The sequence below is a fragment of the Melozone crissalis genome, unplaced genomic scaffold (assembly GCF_028551555.1).
Source record: "Melozone crissalis strain CALT ecotype California unplaced genomic scaffold, PUWL_Pcris_2 ptg000208l_1, whole genome shotgun sequence".
Classification (NCBI taxonomy): domain Eukaryota; kingdom Metazoa; phylum Chordata; class Aves; order Passeriformes; family Passerellidae; genus Melozone; species Melozone crissalis.
This window is the reverse complement of record NW_026535972.1, coordinates 175,832-181,831: the sequence shown is the minus strand read 5'-3', so window position 1 is coordinate 181,831 and position 6,000 is coordinate 175,832.

Sequence of the window (6,000 nt, the reverse complement as noted above, 5' to 3'; positions counted from 1 at the left end):
AGGAGTGAGAGAAACACCAAACTGCAGAAAAAAATCCTCATAGATTGGGGCTGTTTTCTTCCAGCACAGAAAATAAACACTCTCCTGTAGGAGTGACAGGGATAGGATGGTTGGGACGGACGGAGATGAGAGATCTCTGAAGCCAAGGCTTGGAACTTGGGATTTATTGCAAAGGGCCTGGGTGCAGGGCCCTGCTGGGATTTGGGGATTATTGCAAAGGGCCTGGGTGCAGGACCCTGCTGGGATTTGGGGTTTATTGCAGAGGGCCTGGGTGCAGGGCCCTGCTGGGATTTGGGGTTCATTGCAAAGGGCCTGGGTGCAGGGCCCCGCTGGGATTTGGGGTTTATTGCAAAGGGCCTGGGTGCAGGGCCCTGCTGGGATTTGGGGTTTATTGCAAAGGGCCTGGGTGCAGGGCCCTGCTGGGATTTGGGGTTTATTGCAAAGGGCCTGGGTGCAGGGCCCTGCTGGAGCTGCAGCCACAGCTCAGAGCAGGCCCCAAAGAGAGAGAGAGCAAGAGGAAAAGAGAGGACAGAAGAGAGTGAAGTTCCCATTACAATACAATGAATCTTCTGTGCTGAATATTCTATTTTTCACTAACCAGTTTAGTACAAGATAAAAATCTTATAGCATTTACATACAGCCTGTAAGAATCATTACATTACCACACTGTGTTACATTTTAAACCCTAATAGCTCCTTTTTGGGCCCCTTCTGCCAAGCTATAGGGTCTGCTCTGACCCTTGGGCCTGTCTGCAAGCAGAAGGTGTTGTTCCATCAAAAGGGGATTACCTTCAGCCAGCCACACCATTGTTTTTTAGTTGTTCAGTAACTGAGATATCTCAAAGCTTGCTTTCATTTCAATCTCGCTCATAGTTTCCATATTCTCAAAATCTTTTGCCAGGCAATCATATTTATAACGCTTCCCTGTTTCATCTTCCCCAACACTCTCCCACCTCATGCCCCAGACAGGCCAAGCATGGGCTGGATCTGGACTCTGACCAAATTTAACGTTGAGCTTGATGTGATGCCACAGAGCAGGAAAACCCCAGGACAGACCAGACTCCTGTGTACACAGCCAAGCCATCCACCTGGGCTCCTCCTCACCTGCGTGCAGACAGCCACATCTCTGTGATACCCTGCCCAAAGCCCTGGCAGGCTCCAGGAAGAACCAGTTTTCATCTCTCCTTCAGATCCCGATCCCAGTTATCAACGTGTCCAGGACCTGATTGGTCCCTCCATTCACACTTACTATTGAGTACTTGTATTAGCCAGATTTCCTCATTAATGCTTCCCTGCCTTCCAAAACATTCCTGATAAACAAAAGACAGTTCTGTATCTCCCACAGCACCCAGAGAAAGTCAAAAGCCATCAGTTGTGCAAAGCAGCTGCTGCTGCTGCTGGAGCTGAATATTTAAATTTAACATGGGGCTGTGTTGATCCTTTCCGGAGAACAGATGTTTTATGGAAACACTTTGGAAATCCATCCCTGCCCTGAGTACAGGAGAGTTCTGGAAGCAATGGGAGGGATGAGTTTTGGTGGCAGCACTGTTGGAGCAGCTCCTGCATGCAGCAGCAGCCATGTTCAGCATTTCCCAGTCCCATCCCTGGGTACCTGCACAGGGACAACAGGCAGGAGAAGTTTAAACATTGGAGAGAAGGAAAACTCTAGAAAAACTATAGATGTGACATTGTGGCAGCACCATCCATCACAAAACTAAACTGAACCAGAATTCAGGTTATTGTTTTTGTTATTTTGTGACACAAAGTTTGGAGGTTAGATAAAGCAACCAAAAATCTTTGTGACAGAGAATAACAAGCCTGAGGCAAGGCCCAGGTCTCTGGTTTCAGCTTGGTCTGTACCCACAGATTAGGGATGGGAAAGGGGCAGCAAGGAGAGAAAAATTAGATAAATTGTGTTAAATTAAACCCTTTGGAAGTTAAAAATCAGAGGCGATTCAGCATAGGACCAAGAGGCACCAGAATGACTCGAGCAAGTAATGTATGAGGTATGCAATGCTGTAGTAACTGATCCTACCTACTGTGGGATATACCTGCTGTGGCTGGAGCAGAGCAAGAATTTGGGCAGGAGGTACAATCAGGATTGCAAATAGCCCTGGAACCTTAACATTTTATTTTTTGTTGCAAAAACAGATGTTTTCAAAATGCTTCCTGTCACCCAAATATTTCCCAGAGCCTGTCAAAGCACTGGCCAATTACCTACTGTTTTCCCTTTTTGTTTTACTTCAGCAGTTCCAGGTGTGTGTCCTGGACATTTCAAGGGTGGTAGGTCTGTGCTGCCTGGGGCCTTCTGGCTCCAAGTGCCTCTGGCATGTGACTGATTCCAGCAGCTGTGGATTAAGTGGCTGCCTTGAACCTTTACCAGCCCAAAACTTTGAACCTTTACCAGCCCAGAACTTTTAACAGCCCGCTGTGGGCCTCGTTTGCACATTGACAAGCATGCAGGTGAGCAGGTGCAGCGCTCTGGGCTTTTGTAATTGGCCCTGGAGCTCCTGCTCCCACACAGGAGGCTGTGGGGAATGGGACCAAGCAGGCAGACTGGGAACTCAGGAACTTCTCTCTCCAACTTCATTCTCCTGGTAGAAGTGCACTAATTGGCCTCAGAGCTGGTGCCCACACCTGGATGAGGAGCCTGGGGCAGCTGGGGATAGAGCAGTGGGGAGAAGGGCACAGGCAGCAGGTGCCACCACGGCCCGGAAGGACCATGAGCAACCAAAAGTGCTGATCAGTGATGACAGAAGAGAGTTTCCTTGGTGCTTTCTGTAGCCAGGTGGGTGCTGAGAATCTCCAAGGTCAGAGTGGACTCTGCCCACAGCAGGAATGGCTCTGGGGACACCAAGGAGCCGTTTGTCTCCAGTCCCTATCGGGAGGTTGCCCCCAAACCGGTGCCACACTCACTGCAGGGGGACATGGAGGGAGGAGAAGGAGCAGCAGGCAAAATCCAGACAAAACCCACCACTTTCTTGTCCCCATCCTCAGAGGAAGCATTTGTGCCCATGTGGAGACCAGAACCAGCTGAGATAGAAGCGATGGTGATTTCTGCTGGAGAAAGAATTCTCTAGCAGGAAGGTGCATCCCTCAAAGCAGCCAAGGAAGCAGGACTGGGAGAAGCTGCTGGGGCTACAACAGTGCCCTTGGCTTCGGGAGATATGACACATGCTTGGAGAAGGTAAGGTAAGAGCCTGATTTTCAGAAGTGACAAGTATTTATAGGGTCTGGGCTCAATCCTGAAGGCTGCACCCACAATTTGAGGTATTTGGTTTAAAAAAAGATCTCCCTTAACATTTCACAAGTTCACGGAGATTTGATTTACTGCTGGACACCACTGGCCAGGTTTGATACCCATCAGGAGACCAGAGGGGACACAAACAGGACATTTATTATCCTAAAGGCTGTTCTGAAGACATGGACTACCAGAACTGAAGTTTCTGGCATCCAGGGAGATTTCAGTATATTTTAATATTTGTGCCAAGTATTGGTGGTCTCAGAAAAGTCCCTTTTGAAATACCAAAGTGGGAGGGGGTTTCTGCAAGTGCTGCCAGGATGTGCCTTCCCTAAAACCTTGGGAAAGTGACCAGGCTGTATTGGAATGCCATGGCACCAAGTTTGTGTGTGAAACAAGGAAATGCTCGTCACTGCCACAAGCAAAAGGTGTAATTCCGTAAATGCAAAGCAAACGAGTGAAAAAGTCCCATTACCCATCCCCTCTGCCCTGCCAGCCCAGCTGCCCTGCCTGAGAGCTGCTCGAGAGAGGCAGGGCCCAGAGTCACTGTTCCATGTGCACACAGGACAGATCCACAGCCACACACACACACAGGGCCTCAGCCACAGCTGCTCTTTTCTTACACTTGCTGCTTCTCTTTTCCAGCCCCAGACACTCTCTGACCTGCATTTCCCCTCCCTGAGGGTGCCGCTCCCTTGGCATCTATGCTGGATTTCCACACAGGGTGTTCATCCCCATCTGAGGCTGTAGCCTACACTTTGCCTATTTCCCAGAAGACGTTACTGCTCATCCTCTCATCTCCTGACATACCAGATCCAGAGTTTGTGCTTGGACCATCTCCTCTGCCCCACCAGCAGAAGCAGAAGCTGCAAGGACACCATAGTGCTTCCCTGCTGCAGAAACATCCTGGCGCTCTCTCCATCTCCAGCCTCACTCCCTGCAGCAGCCCTCGTTTCCCGGGGGTCCCACTTTGCATTTCCCTGGCACTACATGGTGAACTCCAGCTGAACTCCAGCAGGGCTGGAGTCAGCGTGGGGGCTGTGTCACAAGGGCTTGGTCCCATGGGCTCAGTCCCACTGCTGCAGGCTGCTGGGTGCTGCTCCTCCTGCTGTCCCTGAGCAGGAGCCACCTCTGGAAGCCTCTCCCCAGGGCCCCCTCAGGGTTAAAAACTTCTGCTGCACTTACAGCCCTGAGGACACACACATGGGCTTCTCCTCACGCAGGTAAGGCAAACCAGCCAGCCCCCTGGCCATGGCTGCCACATGGAGCACAGGACAGCACCTGGGGACAGCTCGTGAAGGACTAGGTGCCATCCAGGCTCTGCTCTTGGCTGGGGAGGTGAGGAGGGGTGAGAGGACAGGGCTTCACCAGGACATGCACTGCTGGGGGGCACCTGGCGCTGGCCGCGGGGCTCTGGGTGGTCTGGGCAGGCTGTGCCTGCTGCTGCTGCTGCCTCCAACAGAGGCATCCAGTCCTTTCCAAGAGAAATGAACCCTGTGTTGTTATCTGCTCCCACAGTTCAGCTGCGCCCTTGCACTGGGCCATGGCTGTGCCCAAGGCTCAGGACCCACCTGCCAGGGCTGAGTGCTCCAGGCTGCCTGCTCTGCTCACCTGAGGGGCAGTGCCTTGCTGAGGAGAGCCACATCCTCCTGCAGAGTGCCTTGGTAGGAGGGTCACATCCTCCTGCAGAGGTGCAGTGCCTCGGTGAGGAGGGTCACATCCTCCTGCAGAGGTGCAGTGCCTTGCTGAGGAGGGTCGCATCCTCCTGCAGAGGTGCAGTGCCTTGGTAGGAGGGTCACATCCTCCTGCAGAGGTGCAGTGCCTCGGTGAGGAGAGCCACATCCTCCTGCAGAGGTGCAGTGCCCTGCTGAGGAGGGTCACATCCTCCTGCAGGGCAGCTTCCCTGCGTGGGTACCGAGCACAGGTGAGCTCCTGCACCAGCAGAGCTGGGTCTCTGGTGGCTCACATGGCACTGTCACAAAGGTCTCTCCCATCTCCTGAGGGAAGGACAGGAACCTGCCTGGCGCTGGTGGCACCCGTGTTCCCTCTCTGCTCCCCATCCAGCCTTTCTGGCCTTGTCTTTTTCTGGTCTTTGCTCACTGCATTTGCCCCCTGAAGCACCTTGGCCCCATCCATGGAGTCCATGGCAGGGGCAGGGTGGGCAGCAGCAGCCCTGGCTGGATGTGCCCAGTGCACACCACCCCCTTCAGACCCTGGCTGAAGTTCTGAACCAGAAATGCTTCCTCAGGCCTCCTCCATCTCTTGGACATGGTGATCACAGCTCCATGTGACAGTGAACAAACCCCTTGTGTCAGGGTGAAAACTGAAATAGGATGATGGAAAAAAGGTGGGGAGTTCCAGGCCAGGAGATTCCTGCCGGCTTAAATTTTCCTATGGTTCAACAAACCCCATGTGATGAGTTGCTCTTTGTTGGATCCTGTACTTTTGTAAGTGGAACCCCTGCTTTGTGAGAGCTGGTTATTACAGAGCAGGAAACAGGATAAAGAAGAAGAAAAAAAAAACAAAACTGGTGCAGGGTGATGCCATATTCCTGGCCCAGGGCTGGGGAAGAGCAAGCTCAGTGACAGCATCTAGGGAATGCTATGACCTGACCAGGGGCAGGGAAACATTTACCCAGAATAAATACATCCAGGAGGGGGAGAGACACATGCTTGGAACAGTCATGAGGACGAGGGGCTGGGTAGGCAAAGAACTCCAAGGGGTGTGGGTGGATGCCCTCTGCTCTTGGGTATTTCTGTG